We start from the raw sequence: 27,698 nt of genomic DNA on the forward strand, positions 1-27,698 counted from the left end.
ATTTATTTCTCAGATTATAATAATTTTATTTTATTTTTGCATGGAAAATATAGGTTTACAACTCTCAAAATATATTTGTAATTAAATAAGAGGGCATTACTCAAGACCACCAGGGAATTAAATATGAATCTCACCACTACCCTAGACTACAGATATCATGCCATTTACCTTACCACCATATAAATCTTAATTACTCTGAAATATTTTTTTGCTGCTGCCTAAACATTGATATGCCTTATCATTCAGTGCATCTTATAGTCGCAATAATAAGGTTCTTTATCTTTTAATGCTTAAAAATAAACCAGCAATGTAGCTAATTGTTTTCTCTTCTTATCAAATTAACATATGTCTAATCTCTGAATCAAAGATAGATGCGACTGAAAAAAATCAAGATTAGAGAAAAGTTAGACATGCAGTTGTTTCAAAAGGTTTTTTATTAATATATATAGGCAGAAAAAAACACATTCCATTTCTCCCAAACATAGAAAATACAACAGGTCTGGCAGGGGTACATATACATAAAGGGGGTTTCTTAAAAAAAGTTAGGCCTCATGCACACGACCGTAGCCATGTGCACGGCCGTGATTTTTGCGGCCGGCAGCGGACTGTCAGCCGCGAGCCGCTTGCAAATCGCAATGGCCATGACCATTATTTTCAATGAGCCTGGACCGCAGAACACGGCCGTAATAAGACTTGCCTGTTCTTTCTGCGGTCCAGGCTCCCGGGCCATGCACGGACTGTGAAAACCACGGTCATGTGCATGGCCCCATAGGAATGAATGGGGATGCAATTCTCCCGTAGATTTTCAGGGGAATTGCGGCCGCAAAAGCACATTTGTGTGCATGGGGCCTTAGACATTGAAACGTGGTGTCAATATGTATAAAACATCTTTGTTGTAGAAAGTGGATATATATATATATATATATATATATATATATATATATATATATATATATATATATATATATATAGAACACTTGTGGGAATGATGCAATACATGTCTCAAGTTGTACATGGTAAAAATGTTGTAAAATCGCCTTGATGACATGTTAAATTGTTGAATATTCCAATAAATTATACATTACAAACTATAAGATAAACATCAACTGGTCAGTGGACAAAGAAAGCAAAGAGTAATGGAGGTATCATAAACTTCCTTATTGAGTCTGAGCAGCTGCTCGGAAAATGTATCCTTTTTTATTAAAACAATATACACTTTCTTGTTTATAGCTAAATAATTATATACTGCTGTGAATGAAATTCGAGGTAAAATCAATTATACTGGTTTTATACACACATGCATGCTTCCCTGTGTTATAGTAAAACAACTGCATCAGCATTGTGATAAACTAGACATGGACCGCACAATCCACAGTATATACGTTGATCTGAGCCTCTAGGCATAATTTAGAAACATGAACATGAGGTTCTTTGTAAACATTTTCATCAAACTGTATAAGCTCACTTGCCACTTCACGGCGACCTCTTTAAAGTGGGTCCCTACTCTATCGGCTGCAGCACCGCACGGTGGCCCCCGCCACCGCAGCACCGCTCCCGCAGAGGGAGCAACCCAGTGGTCCAAAAGCACCCATGCTAACAGACCGTGCCAAGCCTCCTTGGCTCTGGGCCACGTTCCCCCACAAGTGCAGCACTACAGCAACAGACACCACCATACAGCACCACAACATGTGAACAGATGGAATGAGCTCACCTTGCCATGCGCCCCCAGTGGCCGACTGAGAGCACAGGCAAGAGCAGGAACACTTATGAGGTCATTCCTGAATTAAAATCAGCTGGGCATTTTTTCAAAAGCGTGGAGTGCTGGTACCAAGTAAAACAAAAGAACTGAGGAGGATAGACTATACAATATCAGCATTGTGAGAAACTAAACATGGACCGCACAATCCACAGTATATACGTTGATCTGAGCCGCTAGGCATAATTTAGAAACATGAACATGAGGTTCTTTGTAAACATTTTGATCAAACTGTATAAGCCCACTTGCCACTTCACTCCTCATTTCCTCATTTCTTTTGTTTTACTTGCGGTGGCGGGGGCCGCTATGCGGTGCTGCAGCCGATAGAGTAGGGACCCACTTAAAAGAGGTTGCCGTGAAGTGGCAAGTGGGCTTATACAGTTTAATCACCTCTATCTGGGCTGGTGGGAGGATCAAGTTGTCTTTGCAGACAGTTACGCATCATATACCCCGCCCATCATTTTATGGGCGAGGTATATAGATGACATTCTGATAATCTGGGATGATTCCTTTGAGCGGTTCAATTAATTTGTTAGCTCCCTAAATATTAACGGACTGGGGTTGTTCTTCACTTCAGAGATCCATGAGACATCAATTAACTTTTTGGACATAACCATCATCAAGACGGAATGGGGGAACTTAACAACAACCCTATTTCATAAACCAACGGCAACAAATAATATTCTAGCATGGGATAGTCATCATCCAGCTAGTTTAAAGAGAGGAATCTGCAAGGGGCAATATCTCAGACTTAGTAGAAATTGCTCGGACTTAGGGGATTTTATGGATAAGTCTAAACAGTTACCCCAAAGGTTTGGGAGAAGAGGCTACCCTGACAGAGTATTGAGGGATGCATACCACAATGCACTCTCTAGAAATAGAACCAGCTTATTAGTGCCAAAAAAAACATGGACATAGAGACACCAACTTCAATGACAATAGATATAGGGAGGTCAGAAACATCTTCCATACGTTTTTAGGGATTCTTACTGCAGATACAGACATGAATAAAGCAGTTGCCCCATATCCACTAATCACTGTTAGGAGGGATAGATACTTAAAGGACCGTTTTGTTCATAGCCATTTCTGTTAAAATATGTCTTTATTAAACAGTTGAGACATCAGAAAGTATATATGAACAGTTCTACTCGCAGGTAGAAGTAAATATTTAAAGTCTCATTTCAACGAGTGCTCACCTCTGTTGGGTTGGCTCCCTGATATACCATTGGGAACATACAAGTGCGGTTCCTGTAAAGCATGTAACCAAAAGCAAAACTTTTCAAAATGCAAATACAAGACAAATATTTAAAAACAGAGAATTTGCAAACTGTAAGTCTAAAGGCGTTATATATATGGCCACATGTACCTGCCCATTAAATTATGTGGGCAAAACTATACGGGAATTTCGGAGAAGAATCTTGGATGACATTGGAAATATTAGGAGGGAAGAGGACACTTGTCTATCGAGGCATATGAGAGAGAAACATAACAACAAAGAAGAGGAAATTACATTCCAGGCCATTGAGGTGATCAGATCGTCTAACCGTGGAGGCAATCTAGCTAGACTCTTGCTTCAAAAGGAATGTAGATGGATTTACCAACTCAAAACACTACATCCCGATGGTATTAATGACTATATGTCTTTTACTAGTTTTATATGAGCCCTTGATAAGTTTATGTCATCCTCTATATTTAGCTTCCGTTATTTGTCTCCTTAACTTATGTATTAATTACTTTATGTATGGTTAAAAGAGAGCTAGATTAATATACTGTATTTACTTATATATATACATAAACTTTTCAACCACCAAGGCGTTGGTTATCTACTACTAAAAATAGCTTGCTCACACCAACTAAACTACTACGATGGTAAACCCCAGTCTTAGGTGTATATCGCATTATAAATGACTGCACGTATGCCCCGACACCATCCTATCCTCTCTTACGTGGAGGTGAAGATGGGGTAATGGTGTGACACCAGCACCCGGATGACACAGGAATCATGCACTGTATTACAGTGCATATTGCGTTCCTGTGTTTACATTCCTCATTATCGAGGGCAGGCCGGTTTATAGCCGGTCTCTGATTCGCCTAGCCAGACGGGCCCCTTTTCCACAGAGCGGGACATACTTTGTATGCAATCTCCCTTGATTGGCTGAAGTAGATGGTGGTTCCGGAAGGGGGCAGGGACTCCACTTTTAAAAGATGGAGCTTTTTGCCGCTGACAGCGGCTGGCATAAATATCCACATGATTCTGTACTTAATACATTGTACACTTCTAGAATGCTAGAAGTTATTATACTCTGACTCTGCAAGCCCCTGATGATTTACGGCAGAGATATACTTTAGTAAAGATACGCATAGGGCTGGTAGTAGGTAGACATACAGATAGTGTCGTCTGATTGCACATGTGCTATATCTTTTGACCTCCTGCATCTCCTATCTAGGTGTGGGGAGTTAGCAAATAGAGTGGAATAGCAAGCATAGAGATGTGAGGCTATTAGATCCTCACTTTTTTGTATTTATTGAAAAAATCTTTTTCGAACTAACTCAACAGAATTTCTAAAAAAAAGATATATAAAGATATAAACAACAGAAAAATATTTTATTACTCAGACAGGCAGAACTAAATGTTGATCTACCTTACTACATTTATGGTGTAAATGTAAAGTGCGCAAGCACTAGTAACAAAGATATATTAGTGTCATAATTTCATTATGCCAATGTGGCAAAATAATTGATAAACCATGGTAAGATGCATAAATATTACATTGAAAAGGCTTTATGCTTCCTAAATTGCTGTTACTAAACATTTTTTTTAACAGTTGCAGCATCAAGTGGCTGCTTCCCCGTGACTCAAACTTTTTTTCAGGTGAGTAATTGTGTCAGTTGCATCTTCAAGGGTAACCAAACGTATAACAAACGTCTGCCATGTCATAGTGACATGTCAGAAGTTTTGATTGGTGGGGGTCTGAGCATTGAGACCCCAACAAATCACTAAAATGAACCACCAAAAGCAGTAGTGTGAGCTTTTCTCTGGGCCCGTGCACCGCTACATCGAAAAGCCGAACAGAAACAAAGAAGCTCAGCGCTCACACGAGCGCTTCTGCTGCCTCGTTTTAGTGATTGGTGGGGGTCTCAGTGCTCGGACACCCACTAATGAAAACTTCTGACATGTCACTATGACATGTCAGAAGTTTGTTGAACGTTTAGTTACCCTTTAATTACGGTATCTCTTCCTACATAGATATCAGTTGTCAGGTGCACACAGATAAGCCCCTCTAAGGCTGGTAAAAATGTTCTAAAACTGGCAGTCAGAAACGATGCGTCACGGAGCCTGCGTAACATAAAAATTAGGGATTTATACATCATAACATCATCACTGGTGTCCTATTAGTAACTTGCAGAGGTGTTGTCATTGTGTCAACCTTGTGACATTACATGATGATGTTTGAGTATATTTCCTATATATACTTTAGGACAGCACTGCTCTGTTGTTTGGCCAACAAGGCTTCAGCTGCGGCCTAGTAGGGGACAGTAGTGTATCTCTGCAACAGCAACATTCAGGAAAATTAAACCCCGGGTGCTTATAGAGCTCCATGACTCTGACCAACAGCTGAATTTTTAGTTTTTGACTGGAGTGACTCCTCAATACTGGAGACTACAGGTAAATGTAGACTCTCAGGGAACAAAGTGTTACCTTACCTTTAGCATGACAAGTATAAACCAGGTTTTCCCAGAACCCCATGTTTACCCCAGGTTCAAACACTAGCATTTGCCCAAGTATGTGTAACGTTCTGTGGGTATGTGGACCCACTAGGCCGCACCGCCGTAGAGGGGAGGCATCTGGCTAAGCAACAGAGCACCACAGCAATACAAAGTCCCGCACTAGGGTAACTGAATAGTCCGGACAGTAGTCAAGGCTTTGGCATGGGTGGAGTTGGGTGCAGCAGGTTACACCAGATGTGGCAGGTGACAGCAGGTGCCGCAGGTTGCGCCAGACTGCGCGGATCACACTAGATGTGGAAGATGACACTGAACGTGGCAGACGACAGCAGATGCAGTGAAAACACGACTCCAACACTACAAGCTCGAGAAACAGGAACACAGCACGGGATACAGGAAACAGGGCACGGGTAACAACAGGAACGGGATAACACTAAGGGACCATTTGCAAGACTGACATGGTATAAACTAACAACGCTCAGGCAAGGATCAGAAGGGCATGGCCCTTTTTAAAGTCCAGGGAATCATGGGCAGTTGATGATGATGATTGCATTTGTGCGAGCGCTGGGCCTTTAAGGCCGGGCACGAGCGTGCACGCGCACCCTACAGGACACAGTGGACCAGAGTAGAAGTGAGCGCTGGCGTCTCCTGGGAAGGAGATGCAAGCCAGCGCTCACAGATCCATGGCTGCAGCCGCCAGGGGGTGAGTAAACCCGACGGTCCGCGGCCATTTACGCTACAGTATGCATGGTGTTGACACCAGCCCTGGATTACAGCTCTAAAGCATGTAGACATACAGTAATTAAGTGTAACTCTGGATATTAATATAAGCCCCTTAAAATTATTTCAGATAGCCTAATTATGTTAGGCTATATTCCCATCTCGTATTCACTGCATATCTTATAACAAGGGATATTTTTGTTACCATCTAACCGTGGTTTATCAATTCTTTTGCCAAATTGGTATTTGAGTATATTTCCTATATATACTTTATGACAGCACTGCTCTGTTGTTTGGCCAACAAGGCTTCAGCTGCGGCCTAGTAGGGGACAGTAGTGCATCTCTGCAACAGCAACATTCAGGCAAACCCCGGGTGCTTATGGAGATTCATGACTCTGACCAACAGCTGAATTTTTCGTTTTTAACTGGAGTGACTCCTTAATACTGGAGACTACAGGTGAATGTAGACTCTCAGGGAACAAAGTGTTACCTTAACTTTAGCATGACAAGTATAAACCAGGTTTTACCAGACCCCCATGGGCACCCCAGGTTCAAACTCTAGCATTTGCCCACGTATGCATGATGTTGACACCAGGCCTGTATTACAGCTCTAAAGCATGTAGACATACAGTAATTAAATGTAACTATGGATATTAATATGAGCCCCATAAAATTATTTAGGATAGCTTAATTCTGTTAGGCTATATTCACATCTGCGTTGGAGGCTCCGTTAGGGACCTCTATCACAGATCCAGCAGAGCTTGCCGGAGTTTACTGGAGACAATAGCGCAGTATGCTGCGCTATTGTGTCCGGTAAAATCACGGTGGCCCTGACGGAAAGCCGATGGAACCCATTAAAGTCAATGGGTTCCGTCGGCAACCGGCGTTATCCGTTGTGTTATTTCCTTGTTCTGCTCCTCTGACAGAGCAGAACAATGGAACACACCAACGCAGGTGTGAACATAGCCTAAACAAGAATAAAATTGTGTTAAAAAGTGGACATATGCTTTCATTAACATAAATTGTAGACAAATATTATATTATGTTTTGCTTTCTTTAATAGTCTCGCAATATTTTCCTTTATTTATGACATTTGTACTTCTTTGTTTACCAATTAATCTGCTCATTGAGGTACAATGTTTGGATGTTTGCTTTTTCTTCATCTTCTTCTTATTATTATTTTACTTATTATTATTATTAATATTATTATTATGTTATTATTTAGATTTACTGCGGCACACAGAAAATAGTGATATTCATTACTGTAAAGCTTGAACAACTTCAAAAATAGTGAATTATAGTTCCATACATCTTGTTTTTGATCTATTAAAGGTGACAAAATACATACTGACTTACAAATATCCCTTTGATAAGAATGATGGCTTGTTCTCATCGAGTGTTTCATCTAAGAGACTTAACTTAAGACATCTCATTGTCTCTGGTGTAATGTGTCACTAGCCTGTTGAAGCTGAACTGGTTTTAAAGAATTATAGGAATAGACGGGTAAATATATTCTTTTAGCCATTGTCCTCTATGAGTAGACTGATATAAATCTCTTGAAGATCAAATTTTTACAAAACAAATTAATCTGAACCTTCACAGTTCCCCTGTCTGAGAATAGATTTAATGTGAGTATCATTTACAACAAAAGAAGTAGTGCAAAATTGAAAATCTATAATTTCATGTGATATTTTTTTTTTCTTCTGAGGAAGACCTAATATGAAACAAAATAAGTTTTTTTATAATTGTAATAATAATAATCTTTATTTATATAGCACCAACATATTCCGCAGCACTTTCCAATTTAGAGGGTTCATTTACAGACAATATCAGACATTATATAGTGACACAATAAATTTACAATTCAAACAAGAGGAATGAGGACCCTGCTCGCAAGAGCTTACAATCTATGAGGAAATAAGGGAGACATAAAATGTAAAAAAGTGCTTGTTAAGTTCAATGGTTGAGCTATCTTTTATACACATGAGGTAGTACACATAAAGCTGTATGAGCCGGTCACCAGCCAGTATCTGTGTATGACAGACATGAAGTGCATTAGGGTGCAAGGAGTGTGGGGGATACTGCTGATTGAGGGGGTCAAGTTCTCATGACTAATGTAAAAGGGGGGGCAGGGAAAGTAGTTAGATTAGGGAATGTTAGAGGCCTGTCTAAAAAGATGCATTTTCAGGGCACATTTAAAACTGTGGATGTTGGGAGGGAATCTGATTGTTTTGGGTAGTGCATTTCAGAGGACTGGTGCAGCACGAGAAAAATCTTGGAGATGGGAGTGGGAGGTTCGGATTATGGAGGATTTTAGTCTAAGCTTGTTGGCAGAACGTAGAGCACGGGTAGGGTGGTAGACAGAGATGAGGGAGGAGATGTAAGGAGGTGCAACACTGTGGATAGCTTTGTGGTTCAGAGTAATAAATTTGAATTTCATTCCGAATGGGATGGGTAACCAGTGCAATGACTGACAGAGGCAGTGGCGGATCCTCATATGGGCGGTTCGGGCAGCCGCCCGCGGCCCAAGGCTCCCAGGAAGCTCATGGCCGCACATAAGCTTAAAAAAAAAACTATCCAGGACTACTGCCTGTCGCATTCTCATGGTCAACCGTCCCACCTGCTGGTGAATAGGTGGGTGGGAGAGGGGCATGTGCTGGGGGAGTCAATTGCAGCCAGGGAACAGGGGGCAGGTGGCACAGCACATCAGATGTAGAGAGTAGACTGTCAGAGATAGTGATGGGCAGGCGCTGGAGTCACTCTCCCTGACAGTCTGCTCCTCTGTGCTGCTGTGCACTGTCCAGTCTGTCTATACCTCCAGCAGCTGCTTGATAATGGCAAAACTGCAACTAGGCGGTAAAGGACCTGTGGTGACATCACAGTCACATGATTATGGTCCTGTAGGCTGTACCCAAGAACAAGCACCGCAGAGGAATAGGCTCTGGTAAGTGTGGTGTGTATATTGTGTTTATAATGTAAGCATATATAGTGTGTGGTGTATGTATATAGTCAACATACTGTAGTCTATATAGTGCATGGTGTGTGTATAGTGTAAGTCTATATAGTGTGTGCTTTGTGTATAGTGTAAGTCTATATAGTGTGTGCTGTGTATATAGTGTAAGTCTATATAGTGTATAGTGTGCATAGTGCATATAGTGTAGGTCTATATAGGGTGTGTGTATAGTGTAAGTCTATATAGTGTGTGCTCTGTGTATAGAGTTTATAGTGTGTATAATGTAAGTGTATTTAGTGTATATATATAGTGTATGTGTGTATATTCCATATGATATGTGTGTATAGTGCATATATTGTATAGTGTATGTAAATAGTGTGAAAATAGTGTGTGCTGTGTGTATAATGTAAGATTATGTAGTGTTTTGTGTATAGTGTATATAGCGTAAGTCTGTATAGTATGTGCTGTTTATATACTGTGTATAATGTAAGTCTATATAGTGTGTGCTGTGTATAGAATTTACAGTGTGTATCATGTAAGTCTATATAGTGTCTATAGTTTAAGTGTGTATGTATATTGCATATAATATGTGTGTATAGTGTATATATTGTATAGTGTGTGCAAATAGTGTGTGTGTGTGTATAATGCAAGTCTATATAGAGTGTGTGTGTGTGTGTGTGTGTGTGTGTGTGTGTGTGTGTTTGTGTGTGTGTGTGTGTGTGTGTATAGTGTATATAGTGTAAGTGTGTATAGTGTGTGCTGTGTATATAGTGTGTATAATGTAAGACTATATAGTGTGTGCTGTGTATATAGAGTTTATAGTGTGTATAATGTAAGTCTATATAGTGTGTGTGTATAGTGCATATAGTGTAAGTCTGTATAGTGTGTGCTGTGTATGTAGTGGGTATAATGTAAGTCTATGTAGTGTGTGCTATGTGTATAGAGTTTACAGAATGTATCATATAAGTCTATATAGTGTATATAGTGTAAGTGTGTGCATATTGCATATATGTGTTTATAGTGTATATATTGTATAGTGTGTATAAATAGTGTGTGTGTGTGTGTGTGTGTTTATAATGTAAGTCTATATTGTGTGTGTGTGTATATAATATTAGTCTAAATATTGTGTGTGTAAAGTGTAAGTCTATATATTGTGTGTATAGTGTATATAGTGTAAGTCTGTATAGTATGTGCTGTGTATAAAGTGTGTATAATGTAAGTCTATATAGTGTGTGCTGTGTGTATATGGTTTACAGTGTGTATAATGTAAGTCTATATAGTGTCTATAGTGTGTGTGTGTGTGTGTGTGTATATTGCATATAATATGTGTGTATAGTGTATATATTGTATATTACACAGTTACATAGTTTGTATGGTTGAAAAAAGACACATGTCCATCATGTTCAACCAAGGGATGGGAAAGGGGAAGTAAAACATTTCTACACATAGGACATAATATTTTTTGGTTCTATGAAATTATCTAAGCCTTTTTTAAAGCCATCTACTGTCCCTGCTGTGACCAGCTCCTGCGGTAGACTATTCCATAGATTCACCGTTCTCACAGTACAGAAGGCTTGTCACCTCTGCAGATTGAACCTTTTTTTCTCCAGATGGAGGGAGTGCCCCCTTGTTTTTTGAGGAGGTTTTACATGGAACAGGATTTCACCATATTTTTTGTATGTGCCATTAATATATTTATATAAGTTAATCATGTCTCCCCTTAGTCGTCTTTTTTCAAAGCTAAATATGTTTAATTCTTTTAATCTTTCCTCATAACTTAGATTCTTCATCTCCCTTATTAGTTTTGTTGCTCTTCTTTGTATTTTTTTCTAACTCCAGGGCATCCTTTCTATGAACTGGAGCCCAGAACTGAACTGCATATTCTAGATGAGGCCTCACTAATGCTTTGTAATGTGGTAATACTATATTCCTGTCCCGCGAGTCCATGCCTCTTTTAGTACACGACAATATCTTGCTGGCCCTTGAAGCATTGACATTGCATGCTGTTATTTAGTTTATGATTTACAAGTACACCCAGATCCTTCTCAACAAGTGACTCCCCCAGTATAGCTCGCCCTAGGACATATGATGCATGCAGGTTGTTCGTACACAGGTGCATAACTTTACATTTATCTACATTAAACTTCATTTGCCAAGTGGACGCCCAAACACTTGCAATTCAAGAACATCTTCCATAGACTGAATAATACTACATAGCTTGGTGTCATCTGCAAAAATAGATATAGTGCTATTAATCCCATCCTCTATATCATTAATAAATAAGTTGAATAATAGTGGTCCCAGCACTGAACCCTGGGGTGCACTACTTATAACCAGGGACCATTCAGAGTAGGAATCATTTACCACAACTCTCTGGATACGGTCCTTGAGCCAATTCTCAATCCAATTACAAACTATACTTTCTAAACCTATAGTCCTTAATTTACCCATTAGACGTCTATGAGGGACAGTGTCAAATGCCTTTGCAAAGTCCAAAAACACTATATCCACAGCGACCCCTCTGTCTAGGCTTCTGCTCACCTCTTCATAAAAAAATAATCAGGTTGGTTTGACAGTTTCTGTCCTTAGTAAAACCGTGCTGGCTGTCACTTATAATACTATTTATTGTCACATAATTCTGTATATAGTCCCTCAATAGCCCCTCAGACATTTTCCCCACAATGGATGTTAAGCTTACTGGTCTATAATTACCCGGAGAAGACCTAGAGCCCTTTTTGAAAATAGGCACTACATTTACCCTGCGCCAGTCCCTTGGCACTATACCAGTCACTAGAGAATCTCTAAATATTATGAAGAGGGAGACAGAAATAACTGAACTAAGCTCCTTAAGAACTCTAGGGTGTAACCCATCTAGTCCCGGGGCCTTGTGTACATTTATTTTATTTAATTTAGCTTGCAACATATCTACATTCATCCAATTCAGTATATCAACTGATATATTAACAGCACGGGCACCAGCTACATCAGCTGCTCTTTCTTCTGTTGTATATACAGAGCTGAAGAACCCATTTAGTAACTCTGCCTTCTCTTGATCCCCTGTGACCAACTCCCCATTACCATTATCTATGGGTCCTACATGTTCAGACCTTGGCTTTTTGCATTTATATACTTGAATAATTTTTGGGGATTTGTTTTACTATCCTTGGCCACCTGCCTTTCATTTTGTATTTTTGCTGATTTTATTACCTTTTTACAGATTTTATTAAGCTCTTTATAATTTACAAAGGCTACAGCTGTACCCTCAGATTTGTATTTTTCAAATGCCCTTTGTTTTTGTCATGTATTGCCCTATTTACAGAAGGTGTAAGTCATGTGGGGTTTAATTTTAGTTGTTTATATTTGTTACCTATAGGAATAAATTTTGCACTATAATTACCCAACGTAGATTTGAAAATCTCCCATTTATCATTTGTACCATTATTTGACATTAGTTCTTCCCAGTCTATATCCTGACTTCCAGCCCGCATCCTGAGGATATTGGCCTTCTTAAAATTAAGTGTTTTTGCCCTCCCAGCCTGTTTGTTTTTTACAGTATAGGTAAAATGTAACTATATTGTGATCACTGTTACCGAGGTTTTCACGAACATTGACGTTCCCAATAAGCTCTGCATTATTAGAAATAACCAGATCCAACAGAGCTTCACCTCTAGTCGGGTCTTCCACAAACTGGCCCATAAAATTTTCCTGCAACAGGTTGAGGAAACGTCTCCCCTTTGCAGTTGAAGCCGAATCATGACACCAATTAATATCCCGGTAATTAAAATCTCCCATTATCACTACTGTACCCGCCTGTGCAGACTGCTCCATCTGTTTATATAGCTGAACTTCCATCTCCTCAGTTATATTGGAGGGGTCTATAGATTACACCAAAAGTAAATTTTTTCAGTCTTTACCTCCCATTGTAATTCCACCCACAAGGTTTCAACCTCCTCACAATCTTCACCCTCTAATGTCTCTTTCACACTCACCTTCATATCGCTTCTCACATACAGACATACACCACCACCTTTCCTATTTGTCCTGTCTTTCCCGAAACAGTGTAAAACCCTGTAGATTTACAGCCCAGTCATGTGAAGAGTCCAGCCATGTTTCAGCAACACCAACTATATCTATATTTTCTTTCAGTACCAAGGCCTCCAGCTCCCCCATTTTGCTTGCTAGACTTCTGAACATACACTTTAACTTTCACTTTCAGTATCATAAATGTGATTATTTGACATTATTTGGGCATTTTTATTTTCATTTTCACTGCTGTTTTGTAACAAAAGGATCTCCTTATCTTGTTGCCTAGTCCTCCCCCCACGGTCTGTTTCTCCCCCCACCAATATATTCTGACCCCTCTCTAACCTAACTACCCCTTTATTTTCTACATTGACCTCCTCAGCCCTAGTTTAAATACTCCGCCACCCTAGCTAGAATTCTCTCCCCCAGCACAGCGGACCCCCTTCCATTTAGGTGCAAATCATCTGCAGAATACAGTTTGTACCCCAATGAAAGGTCAGCCCAGTGCTCTAGGAACCCAAAGCCTTCTCCTCTACACCAAGACTTAAGCCATGCATTTAACTCCCTGAGCTACCGCTGTCTTTCCTGTGATGCGCATGGCACAGGCAGTATTCCTGAGAATTCTACTTTGGAGGTCTTTCCCTTCAGCTTGTAGCAAAGTTCTTTAAAATTATTCTTAAGGCTCCTCCACCTACCATTTATTCTGTCATTGGTACCCACATGGACCACAACAGCTGGATCATCACCAGCCCCTCCCAGCAATTTGTCCACCCGTTCCACCACATGCCGAACCCTGGAACCAGGGAGAAAGCAAACAATTCAGTTGAGGCGGTCTTGGCGACAAATTATTCTATCCGTCTTCCTTATTATAGAATCCCTTACAACTATCAATTGTCTTGCCTTACCTGCATTACCATCCTGCCAACTACTAGCTGGGCTGTTCTCCCGGCTGTTAGGGAGATCAGTATCCACTAGGGCTGCCATTTCTGAGACTGACATCCTCGCATCATCAGCCAACTTGGCAATTTTGCTTGGAATATCAGAGACATGATGGGCCTTCATTTTCTTGGACCTCTTTCTACTGCCCCTAACTACATTAACCCAGCTACTTCTCTGATCCTGCTGACCCATGTCTTCACTCTCCAGATCTACCCCACTAAATGTGTGCTCTGTGAGCAGCAAGCTCCGGTCAAGATTATCTATCGTCCTCAGTGTTGCAATCTGCTGTTCCAGATCTCTAATAGGAGCTTCCAGGTGAACAACATGCTCACATCTGCCACAGAGGTATTCACTCTGGAACTCCGGCTCCAGTCGTGCATACATATGGAAGACTGTGCACTGAAGAAAACCTCCAATCTTGCTGTCCATTATCCCAGTTACAAAACAACAGTGAACAATTGTTAAAGTAAAAGAAGAGAAGAGTACTTTACTGGGGCTTTAACTCCTCTTTTTTACTCTGGTTTTATAACTCCACTTATATCACAAGCCACTTAATCCACCAAGCTCAGAACAGAGCAAATAGTATAGTGTGTGCAAATAGTGTAAGTCTATATAGTGTGTGTGTGTGTGTGTGTGTATAATGTAAGTCTATATAGTGTGTATAGTGTATATAGTGTAAGTCTGTATAGTGCGTGCTGTTTATATAGTGTGTATAATGTAAGACTATATAGTGTGTGCTGTGTGTATAGAGTTTATAGTGTGTATAATGTAAGTTTATGTATAGTGTGTGTGTGTGTGTGTGTGTGTGTGTGTGTGTGTATAATGTAAGTCTATATAGTGTATATAGTGTAAGTCTGTATAGTGTGTGCTGTTTATATAGTGCGTATAATGTAAGACTATATAGTGTGTGCTGTGTGTATAGAGTTTATAGTGTGTATAATGTAAGTTTATGTATAGTGTGTGTGTGTGTGTGTATAGTGGATATTATGTATGTCTGTATAGTGTGTGCTGTGTATATAGTGGGTATAATGTAAGTCTATATAGTGTGTAATGTGTGTATAGAGTTTACAGTTTGTATAATGTAAGTCTATATAGTGTATATAGTGTAAGTGTGTGTATATTGCATATATGTGTGTATAGTGTATATATTGTCTAGTGTGTAAACAGTGTGTGTATTTGTATAATGTAAGCTTATATAGTGTGTGTGTGTATATAATGTAAGTTTAAATATTGTGTATGTGTGTGCGTGTAAAGTGTATATACTGTAAGCCTATATAGTGTGTGTGTGTATAGTGTATATAGTGTAAGTCTCTATAGTGTGTGCTGTGTGTATAGAGTTTATAGTGTGTATAATGTAAGTCTATATAGAGTAAGTGGGTGTGTATATTGCATATAATAATGGTGTATGGTGTATATATTGTATAGTGTGTGTAAATAGTGTATGTATATAATGTAAGTCTATATAGTGTGTGTGTGTATAGTGTACAGTGAAGGAAATAAGTATTTGATCCCTTGCTGATTTTGTAAGTTTGCCCACTGTCAAAGACATGAACAGTCTAGAAGTTTTAGGCTAGGTTAATTTTACCAGTGAGAGATAGATTATATATATAAAAAAAAATAAAAAAAATCACATAGTCAAAATTATATATATTTATTTGCATTGTGCACAGAGAAATAAGAATTTGATCCCCTACCAACCATCAAGAGTTCAGCCTCCTCCAGAACAGTTACACGCTCCAAATCAACTTGGTGCCTGCATTAAAGACAGCTGTCTTAAATGGTCACCTGTATAAAAGACTCCTGTTGACAGACTCAATTAATCAGTCTGACTCTAACCTCTACAACATGGGCAAGACCAAAGAGCTTTCTAAGGATGTCAGGGACAAGATCATAGACCTGCACAAGGCTGGAATGGGCTACAAAACCATAAGTAAGACGCTGGGTGAGAAGGAGACAACTGTTGGTGCAATAGTAAGAAAATGGAAGACATACAAAATGACTGTCAATCGACATCGATCTGGGGCTCCATGCAAAATCTCACCTCGTGGGGTATCCTTGATCCTGAGGAAGGTGAGAGCTCAGCCGAAAACTACACGGGGGGAACTTGTTAATGATCTCAAGGCAGCTGGGACCACAGTCACCAAGAAAACCATTGGTAACACATTACGCCGTAATGGATTAAAATCCTGCAGTGCCCGCAAGGTCCCCCTCCTCAAGAAGGCACATGTACAGGCCCGTCTGAAGTTTGCAAATGAACATCTGGATGATTCTGAGAGTGATTGGGAGAAGGTGCTATGGTCAGATGAGACTAAAATTGAGCTCTTTGGCATTAACTCAACTCGCCGTGTTTGGAGGAAGAGAAATGCTGCGTATGACCCAAAGAACACCGTCCCCACTGTCAAGCATGGAGGTGGAAACATTATGTTTTGGGGGTGTTTCTCTGCTAAGGGCACAGGACTACTTCACCGCATCAATGGGAGAATGGATGGAGCCATGTACCGTCAAATGCTGAGTGACAACCTCCTTCCCTCCACCAGGACATTAAAAATGGCTCGCAGCTGGGTCTTCCAGCACGACAATGACCCGAAACATACAGCCAAGGCAACAAAGGAGTGGCTCAAAAAGAAACACATTAAGGTCATGGAGTGGCCTAGCCAGTCTCCAGACCGTAATCCCATCGAAAACTTATGGAGGGAGCTGAAGATCCGAGTTGCCAAACGACAGCCTCGAAATCTTAATGATTTACAGATGATCTTCAAAGAGGAGTGGGCCAAAATTCCATCTAACATGTGTGCAAACCTCATCATCAACTACAAAAAACGTCTGACTGCTGTGCTTGCCAACAAGGGTTTTGCCACCTAGTATTAAGTCTTGTTTGCCAAAGGGATCAAATACTTATTTCTCTGTGCACAATTCAAATAAATATATATAATTTTGACAATGTGATTTTCTGTTTTTTTTTTAATATAATCTATCTCTCACTGGTAAAATTAACCTAGCCTAAAAATTCTAGACTGTTCATGTATTTGACAGTGGGCAAACTTACAAAATCAGCAAGGGATCAAATACTTATTTCCTTCACTGTATACAGCACCAGCACAAATACAGCTCAATTTAGTGCAACCCCTGCTGTACAGGTTTGTACGGCGTAAAACTACAGCTCCCAGCATGGCCCGAACAATGGTAAGGCTATGCTGGGAGTTGCTGTTTCAAAAAAAATAAATCATATCATAATCATACCACCCATCATCTCGCTGCAGATCATACAGTGACTACAGTGCTGATTAGAGGCAGAATTAACATTTACATTAAGTGACTCACCGGTGACGTCTCAGATTCTAGTTCCTTTTCTCCAGACCTCTATGATGACTTCTCCCGGTCACAGCCCGTTTCTGCAGTTTGCCGCTCAGATGTCTTCAGCTTCTCACTTTTTCAACATTTCTACACCTATAAATAAAGATAAAGTTATCATTATACCACACACTACGCCCCTAAATATAATAGCACCATACACTGCACCTCTAATTATAATAGCACCATACACCGTGTCCCATACACACACACTGTGCCCCCTGTAGATAGTGTCTACCATAGAGCCCTCTGTAGATAGTGCCCCCATAGAGCCCCCTGTAGATAGTGCCCGAATATAGCCCACCCCTGTATATAGTGTCCCACAAATAGCTCCCCCCATAGTGCTCTACAGATAGCCCACCCCTGTATATAGCCCCCTGTAGATATAACCCAGGCCTGTATATAGTGCTCCACGTATAGCCAAACCCTGTATATAGCCCCCTGTAGATATAGCCCATCCCTGTATATAGTGCTCCACAGATAGCCCACCCCTATATATAGCCCCCCTGTAGATATAGCCCATATATATATATATATATATATACATATATATATATATACTATATACAGGGGTGGGCTATCTGTGAAGCACTATATACAGGGGTGGACTATATGTACAGGGGGGCTATATACAGGGGTGGGCTTTCTGTGTAGCACTATAGGGGGAGCTATTTGTGGGATACTATATACAGGGGTTGGCTATATCTACAGGGGGACTATATACAGGGATGCGCTATATCTACAGGGGGCTATATACAGGGGTGGGCGATCTATGGAGCACTATATACAGGGGTGGGCTATATCTCCAGGGGGGCTTTATACAGGGATGGGCTATCTGTGAAACACTATATATAGGGGTGGACTATATGTGGAGCACTATATACAGGGATGGGCTATATCTACAGGGGGGCTATATACAGGGATGGGCTTTCTGTGGAGCACTATAGGGGGAGCTATTTGTGGGATACTATATACAGGGGTGGGCTATATATACAGGGGGACTATATACAGGGTTGGGCTATATCTACAGGGTACCAGATATAGCCCACCCCTGTATATAGTGCCCCATAGATCACCCACCCCTGTATATAGCCCCCTGTAGATATAGCCCACCCCTGTATATGGTGCTCCAGATAGCCCACCCCAGTATATAGCTCCCCCTGTAGATAGACACCCCCGTAGATAAAGCCCCCACATAGATAAAGTCCCCCTTGTAGATAAAGCTCCCCCGTGTAGATAAAGCCCCCCGTAGATAAAGCCCCCGTAGATAAAGCCCCCCATGTAGATACAGCCACACACTTTTTTATTACAATAGAAAAAAAAACCTGTTCAAACTCACCTTAATCCCGTTCCCACGCTGGCCAGCAGCAATGGAGACCTGCTCTCTTCTGCGCTGGTCTCCTGGGGTTTGAACGAAGTGTCTATAAAAGGCGCTGATTGGCTGGGCAGGTTGGCTTTGTCTGTCATTCAGAGCCTTTCAGCGACGGAAGCTTCACTGGTACAAAAGGTACCAGTCGCTTCACTGGTACAAAAGCGCTGAATTGCCGGGCATGGAATGTACCCCCCGGTAATTCATTGCTTCTAATTGTACCTGTGTCCTATAGACACAGGTACAATTAAAGTGCAGGAGGAGGTGGGTCAAGAATAGAGTTAGCAGAGAGATAGAGGATAAGGCGAGAGTAGATCAAGCGTTCCAGGAGTTTGGAGATGAAGGGGATGTTAGAGACTGGTCGGTAGTTAGAAGCGCTGGATGGGTCAAGAGTTGGAGGGAAAGAATTCTGAAGAAACAAAGAGGTTAAATATTTTAGTCAGATGATTAGTGACAGCCGGGGAGAGGGACTCGACAAGGTGTGAGGGAATAGGATTACTAGGGCAGATAGTAGGACGAGAAGAAGAGAGGAGCCTAGAGACTTTTTCTGTTATTGGGTCAAATGCTAAAAGTGAAGAAGAGGGAGTGCGGGAGGGAAGGGGATCGATGTTACGAGAGGGATGGGAGATACGATCATGCCGGATGTTGTTAATTTTAACCCCTTAAAGACTGACGTATAGTCTTTTTACGTTGGCCGTTCAGGGTAGTTCTTCTGAAGCTCCACCTTTTCACGTCGGCACTTAAGAAGAAGTTTTCCCGCATTGGGGCTGGTGCACCTGAAGCCCAGGCTGTTGCTAACAGCCTCAGGCTTCAGGGCATCGATCGGAGACCAGTGGTTTCCGATCATGTTTAACCCCTCTGGTGCGGCGGTCAATAGCGACCGCCGCATCGGAGTTTTTTTAGAGAGAGGGGGCTCCTTCCCACACCCCACCGGCACACCCACATTGCAATCGTGGGGTGCAAATGGTTTCTAAGGCAGCCTGGGGGCCTAACAAAGGCCCCCAGGCCTGCATTTAGTAAATGGTTTTAGGCCATTCCAGAGGCATCGCCTAACAGGTGCCTGCCAGTTTTACACTGATAGGCACAATACACTGCAGTACAGAAGCATTATATCTGCAATCAGAAGATCGCATAGTAAAGTCCCCTAATGGGGCTAAAAATAAGTTTAAGAAAGTTTGTAATAAATAAATAGAAGTCCCAAGTAAAAAAAAATGAAAAACCCACTTTTTCCCCTTACAAAATACTTTATTATATAAAAAAAAAGTACAAATTTACACATATTTGGTAACTTTTGGGGTCTGTAATGACCCCAAGTATAAAACAATAGCATTATACAACCCGCATGGTGAACACCGTAAAAAAAATTAAATAAAAAACACTGCCAGAATTGCTGTTTTCTGCAGGGCCGCACCGTCAATGAGGCGAGATGAGCTTCTTGCCGCCACACCCTCCTGCACTAATTGTACCTGCATCTATATGATGCAGATACATTTGAAATAATGTAGGAAGAAGATGAAAAAGCGTCACTCACACAAAATGGTTCAAAAACTTCTTTAATGTGGCAAAGCAAGTAAAGACAAAACAGACAGCCAACAAGGTATAGGACGCAGATACAATTACATGCATAAGCGCTGAATAGCCGGGCACAGAACGCTGACGGAACAACGACGCTGATTGGCAGTGAAGAATGACTTGCCCCTCTAATCAGCCTTTCAACGACGCTAGCAGCGCCGCTTCCGTTGTTGAAAGGCGCTGATTGGAGGGGCAAGCTATTCTGCCCTGTTGATCAGTGCCTTTCAATGAAGCTAGTGGCGCCGCTTCCGTTGTTGAAAGGTGCTAATTGGCAGGGTCAAGCCATTCTGCCCTGCCAACCAGTGCCTTTCAATGATGCTAGCGGCAAAATGACGTCATCACGCCACTTCCATTGTTGAAAGGCACTGATTGACGGGGCAAGTCATTTTGCTCTGCCAATCAGCAACTTTCAATGACGCTAGCGGCGCAATGACATTGTTCAAAGGCACTGATTGACGGGGCAAGTCATTCTGCCCTGCAAATCAGCACCTTTCAACAACTGAAGCGGCGCGATGACATCATCGCACCTCTTCCGTTGCTGAATGGCACTGATTGGCAGGGCAAGTCATTCTGCCCTGCCAATCAACACCTTTCAATGACGCTAGCGGTGCAATGACATCATCGTGCCACTTCCGTTGTTTAAAGAATGGATGCAGGCCTGCATTGACACATGACGGCGTGGGGACGGGATCAAGGTGGGTATGTAAAGAGTGGCATTATCTACGGGGGGGGGCTATATGTGGGGCACAAGGGAGGCTATATGTGGGACACCATCTACAGTGGGGCTATATGTAGGGCACTATCTACAGGGGGGGCTGTATGTGGGGCACTATATACAGGGGGCACAATATATGGGGCACTATCTACAGGGGGGCTATATGTGAGGCTATCTACAGGAGGCTATATGTGAAGTGCTATCAACAGGGGGATCTATGTAGGGCACTATCTACAGGGGCTCTATGGGGGGCACTATCTACAGGCGGCTCTATGGGGAGCACTATCTACAGGGAGCAATGTGTGTGTGTGCGCGGGACACAGTGTATGGCACTATTATAATTAGAGGTGCAGTGTATGGAACAATTATATTTAGGGGTGTAGTGTGTGGCACCATGAGAATTTTATCTACGTTTATAGTGCAGAAATGTTTGAAGTGATAAGCTGAAGACATCTGAGCGGCAAACTGTAGAAATGGGCTGTGGCCGGGAGAATTTATAATAGAGGTCTGGACCGGATGGAGTAGATAAGAGAAAAAGAACAACTAGAATCTGAAAAGACATCACCGGTGAGTCACTTAATGTAAATGTTTATTCTGCCTCTAATTAGTACTGTAGTCACTGTATGATCTGCTGCGAGATGATGGATGGTATGATTTTTTTTTTGTGAAACAGCAACTCGCAGCATATCCTTACCATTGTTTGAGTCATGCTGATAGCTTTAGTTTTATGCCGTACAAACCGATACAGCGGCGATTGCACTAAATTGAACTGTATTTGTGCTGGTGTTGTATTTATGTGCTGAGTTTGGTTCTGGTACTGTATATAAGTACTGAGCTTTGTTCTGGAGCTGTATGTATGTACTAAGCTTGATTCTGGTGCTGTAGTTATGTACTGAGTTTGGTTCTGGGGCTGTTTATATGTACTGAGCTTGTTTCTGGTGTTGTATATATGTATTGAGCTTTGTTCTGTTGCTGTATATATGTATGAGCTTTATTCTGGTGCTGTATATATGTACTGAGCTTGGGTCTGGTGTTGTATATGTGTACTGAGCTTGGTTCTGGGGCTGTATATATGTGCTGATCTTGGTTCTGGTGCTGTATATATGTATTGAGCTTGGTTCTGGAGCCGTATATGTCAGAGCTTTGTTCTGCAGCTGTAATTATATATATGATATATTTATATTAACATAATTGCAGGGCAGTTGGAATTGTTTTAAATTCATTCTATATTTAGTGGGAACCCATCAGGTAGTTTTAACCCCTTGAACCGCCAGCATGCCATAACACATGACCAGACAATATGTCCAAACATTCCCCTGTATGTTTATTTCAGATGCAGCAAAATCTATAAAATCACCGGCAGCACCGCGCATGCCAGTACAAAGCAAAGGTGCATCTGCAAGAGTTGGAGGAGGCTGCTAGTGATGTAGAACAGCCAGGGAGATGTCAATCAAAATCTGAGGGGCGCCATTTCAATTTTCGTCTCAGGCAGCAAAAAAAGCTAGAATCGGCCCTGGTTTTCTGTTCATCCTGCCTTCAAAAAAATTTGATAAAAGGTGATCTAAACGTTGCATGTACTCCAAAATTATACCAATAAAATCTACAAGTTGCCCCTCACACAGCTATGTCAGCAGAAAAATAAAAAAAGTTATGGCTCTTAAAATATGGCGACACAAAAACAAATAATTTAGAAAAAAAAGTATTTTTATTGTGTAAAAGTAATAAAACATAAAAAACTAGATAAATTTGGTATCGCCGCAATCCTAATAACCCGCTGAATAAAGTTATGTTATTTATAACACACGATAAACTGTGTAAATTTAAGACACAAAAAAAAAGGGTGTCGAAATTTCAGGTTTTTTTCCTACTACCCCTTTAAAAAAGTTAATGAAAGTTAATCAATACATTTTACCCCAAAATGGCGCTATTAAAAAATACAACTTGTCTCGCAAAAACAAGTCCTTATACGGCTTTGTCGACTAAAAAATAAAAAAGTTATAGCTCTTTAAATGCGACGATGGAAAAACTTAAAAAATTGCTTGGTCATTAAAGGAACAGTGTCATCACAAATTATTTTTTTATATGTTAAAGATGTTAGTGCTTTATTAAAAACGTTTATATTTATTTGTGTGTTTGTGTTTTACTTTTTCTTATTTTTACACTTTTTCTTCCCTATGGGGGCTGCCATTTTTTGTTCCATTTCTGTATGTGTCGATTAACGACACATACAGACATGGAATACGGCAGCCACAGTCCCATAGGGACTGCGAACGGCTCCCGTCCCATTGACTTCAGTGTACGGCGTCTGTGTGGGAACTGCGCATGCGCCGCTCCCACACAGTCCAATTCGAAATTGGCGCCGTCCGGCGCCATTTTCCTGTGGACCGGAAGTCGTGGCCGGACAGTAATATTACTACTTCCGGTCGCGGCTTCCGGATTTGTGCACTTGGACCAGCGGCAGCACACGGAGCGGACGGGCCGGAGGGAGCCGCGGCGGCAGGAGCAGGTAAGAGATTTCAATGTATGTTCGTGTTTGTGTGTGTTTACTACTGTATGTAAACCTACTACACTGTGTGTTAGCTCAAAAAATGGCGACACACAGTGTAGGAGGTTACACCGTTCAAACCCCTCGTTTATCCCGGCACTAGCCAGGATAAAGGAGGGGGGGATGCTGAGAGCTCACTAGAGCGAGGGCTTTTTACCCAATTTTGCAATGCTGCAATTTTGGGAATAGCTCCATCTAGTGACCAAAAATGGGTAATATTATAAATTAGAATTAATTTATAATATTTCCTGACTCGTGAAAAAAATAAAAAAAATTTGAACAATGTTTAATCACCCACACACTAAATGTTTAATTTAAAAAAAACAAACATGTTTTTCTGGCAACACATTACCTTTAAGGTTTAAAATACTTCCGTATTAAGGGGTTAAAATAAGTGGCCAGGTCTTCTGCACTGAGATCTGTGTTTGGCGTCTGCACTTTAGGACTAAGGAGGGAACGAAATGTACTCAAAATAAATGTATATTTGGGTTTACTAGATTACACTAGGAGAAATATTTGAAGAGATAGAAAATATGGGCAGTCTACGAACAGGGTATCGATGAGTACATACAACATCCTAGATTTTACACATGTAAAAATGTCCGTTTTCTTAATGTGATACAGAATCATGTTGGACTGAGAAAACATAAAAAAAAGAGGACAAGTATATAGGCGGCATCTCATACATAGGAAAAATACATGCTTTATTTAACCAATTAGTGACCAGCCTATTTTAGGCCTTAATGACCAAGCAATTTTTTACGTTTTTACGTCGTCTCATACAAAGAGCTATAATTTTTATATATTTGCGTCTACATACCTGTATAAGGTCTTGTTTTTTGCTGGACAAGTTGTATTTTTTTAATAGCACCATTTTGGGGTACATTGATTACATTTTATTAAAGTTTTTGGGGTTAGTGAAAAGAAGAAAAAATATCATGTAGTATAAATAACACAATAATTGTATTCAGCGGGTCATTACGATTGCGGCGATACCAAATTTATATTGAGTTTTTATGTTTTACTACTTTTACATGGTAAAAACACTTTTTTTTCAAAATTGTTTTTGTGTCTCCATATTTGAAGAGCCATAACTTTTTTATTTTTCTCTCGATGTACCTGTAGGAGCGCTTCTTTTTTGCGGGACGACTTGTAGTTTTTATCGGTACAATTTTGGAGTACATGCGCCTGTTTGATCACTTTTTATCATATTTTTTAAGGTAGGATTCACAGAAAACAGCAATTATTGCATTGTTTTTTATTTTTTTTATGGCATTTACCGAGCGGACTAAATACTCTAATGACTTTATAGTTGGTGTCGTTACGGATGTGGCGATACCAAATATGTGTAACTTTTTTACCTTTTTTAGTTTGTTTTTTTAATAATAAAGCATTTTGTAAGGGGAAAAAGTGTGTTTTTCATTATCTTTCACTTATTTTTTTATTATTAACTTAATGATTTTTTTTTTACTTTTTTACTAGTTCCACTAGGGGACATCACTATGCGATCATTCGATCACTTTTATAATACGCTGCAATACTTCTGTATCGCAGTGTATTACTGCCTGTCCGTGTAAAATGGACAGGCATCTGCTAGGCCATGCCAGAGGCATGGCCTAGCAGACGCTACCTAAAGGCAGACCTGGGGGCCTTTATTAGGCCCCCGGCTGCCAGAGAAGACACCGGCACCCGGCACCCAGCTCCCAGCTCCCTCCCTCATTCCAAAACCACTCAGATGTGGAGCTTGCTATTGAGCTCCACATCTGAGGGGTTAAACGGGGGAGATCGATACGGATATCGATCTCGACAGTTCGAGCAGGTCTGCTTCCTGCTCTCAGCTACCTCTGGTAGCTGAGAGCAGGGAGATTTAACTGCTCCCAGCGCTGTTTATTTATTCAGAAGCAGCACCATGAAAAGGCGTATGCATTGGAATAAAGCCCATTAGTGGCCGCCATGAAAAGTCGTGTTGGTGGTCACTAACGGGTTAAATAAATATATAATAATAAACAAAATTCACTTAAACACTTAAAAACATCTCTACTGATTCCGAATTGTTTGTTCATGGTGATACACACAGTATCAAGGTTTGTGACAATGACAAATAAGCGGCTCTTATGTTGCTAATTAGAGATGAGCGAACCGGGACAACCGAACCCGGTTTCGGTCCGAACATCGGGAAAAGTTCGGTTCGCAGCGAATCTGAACTTCACCGGGTTCGGCCGAACCCGTTTTGACAGAACCCGGTCAAAAATATTATACAAATCGACAGCCACTTGTCTCTATCAATCACTGATAGAGAAAAGAGGCTGCTGATTAAAAATAAAATAAAAAGCATTTCATACGTACCCGGTCGTTGTCTTGGTGACGAGTCCCTCTTCTTCCTCCAGTCCGACCTTCTTTTCTGACGCGGCAGCCTGCGATTGGCTGCAGAGGCCTCTGCAGCCTGTGATTGGATGCAGGGGCCACGGCAGCCTGTGATTGGGTGCAGCTGTCACATGGGCTGTATCGTCATCCAGGAATGTCGGGCCGGATGTCGAGAGGGATGCGTCACCAAGGCAACGGCCAGGAGACCCGACTGGAGGAAGCAGAAAGTTCTCGGTAAGTATGAACGTCTTTTTTTTTTACAGGTTACTCTATATTCTGATCGGAATTCACTGTCCAGGGTGCTGAAACAGTTACTGCCGATCAGTTAACTCTACGTAGTTCAGTCTGTTACCTCTCCTCCACTCCTGTCCTCAATAACACCTTCACATGATTGGCAAGTCACCACGTAATGGTAAGAGCAGAGTTCACAGCAGCACAGAGTATTTCAGGAGATGAGCGTGCGGATCTTGTGCGGGGTGGTAACTTGCCAATCATGTGAAGGTGTTATTGAGGACAGGAGTGGAGGAGAGGTAACAGACTGAGCTACGTAATGCTACGTAATGCTTTTACCATTACGTGGGGACTTGCCAATCATGTGAAGGTGTTATTGAGGACAGGAGTGGAGGAGAGGTAACAGACTGAGAGCTACGTAATGGTAAGAGCAGAGTTCACAGCAGCACTGAATCTGCACGCTCATCTCCTGAAATACTCTGTGGTGCCTTAAACTCTGTGGACAGGTCAGGATCCTGTTTCTTTTAAATGCTGCACTGTAGCGCAGCCTTATATAGTGGATCGAGCGGGTTCCCCAGCAGCATTTAAAAGAAACAGGAACCTGACCTGTCCACAGAGTTTAAGGCAGCACAGAGTATTTCAGGAGAGGAGCGTGTGATTGGCTGCAGAGGCCGCTGCAGCCTGTGATTGGCTGCAGAGGCGGTCACGTGGGATGAAGCGTCATCCCTGGAGGCCGGCCTTCTGACGTCATCCTGACGTGCGTGACCGCCACTACAGCCTGTGATTGGCTGCAGCGGCGACATGGATGAAACGTCATCGCTGGAGGCCGGACAGGAGGAATGTAAGTATGAACGTATTTTTTTAAATTTTTTATTACATTAAAATTCTATTTTCCGCGCGCCGAGCATGTACTGTCAAGGTTGCTGAAAGAGTTAGTGCAGCCCATTAACTCTATCAGCACCCTGGACAGTACCATGCTCAGCGCACGGAAATTACAGGTTCGGTCAGAACTAGTTCGGTCCGAATCGAACTTTTTCGTGAAATTCGGCGAACTAGCCGAACCGAACTTTTCATAAGTTTGCTCATCTCTATTGCTAATGATAACTAGAGTGGTGTTAATGCAATATTAGATGTCTCCACAAAGCCTTCCCATTCCTTATTGGGAGAATTGGGTAACAGGTAACATAGGGTTTGAAAATAATATTTATCAATCGAGGAACCAACTGGTTAAATTTCATCAAATATGGGATAAATGGATTTCCGATCATGTATATGACTAATTGAAACAGTGGTGGGTATGGGCGCCTTGACAGTGATAAAAGTTATAAACTTCCCAAATTAAGTAGATTAATTGATTGATGCTTACTTTCCTTCTCTTTTTTTTTCTCTCTCTGATGTTCTTTTCCTTTCGCAGCCTACTAGGGGGCAGGAATG

Source organism: Rhinoderma darwinii, chromosome 1 (assembly GCF_050947455.1).
Source record: "Rhinoderma darwinii isolate aRhiDar2 chromosome 1, aRhiDar2.hap1, whole genome shotgun sequence".
Classification (NCBI taxonomy): domain Eukaryota; kingdom Metazoa; phylum Chordata; class Amphibia; order Anura; family Rhinodermatidae; genus Rhinoderma; species Rhinoderma darwinii.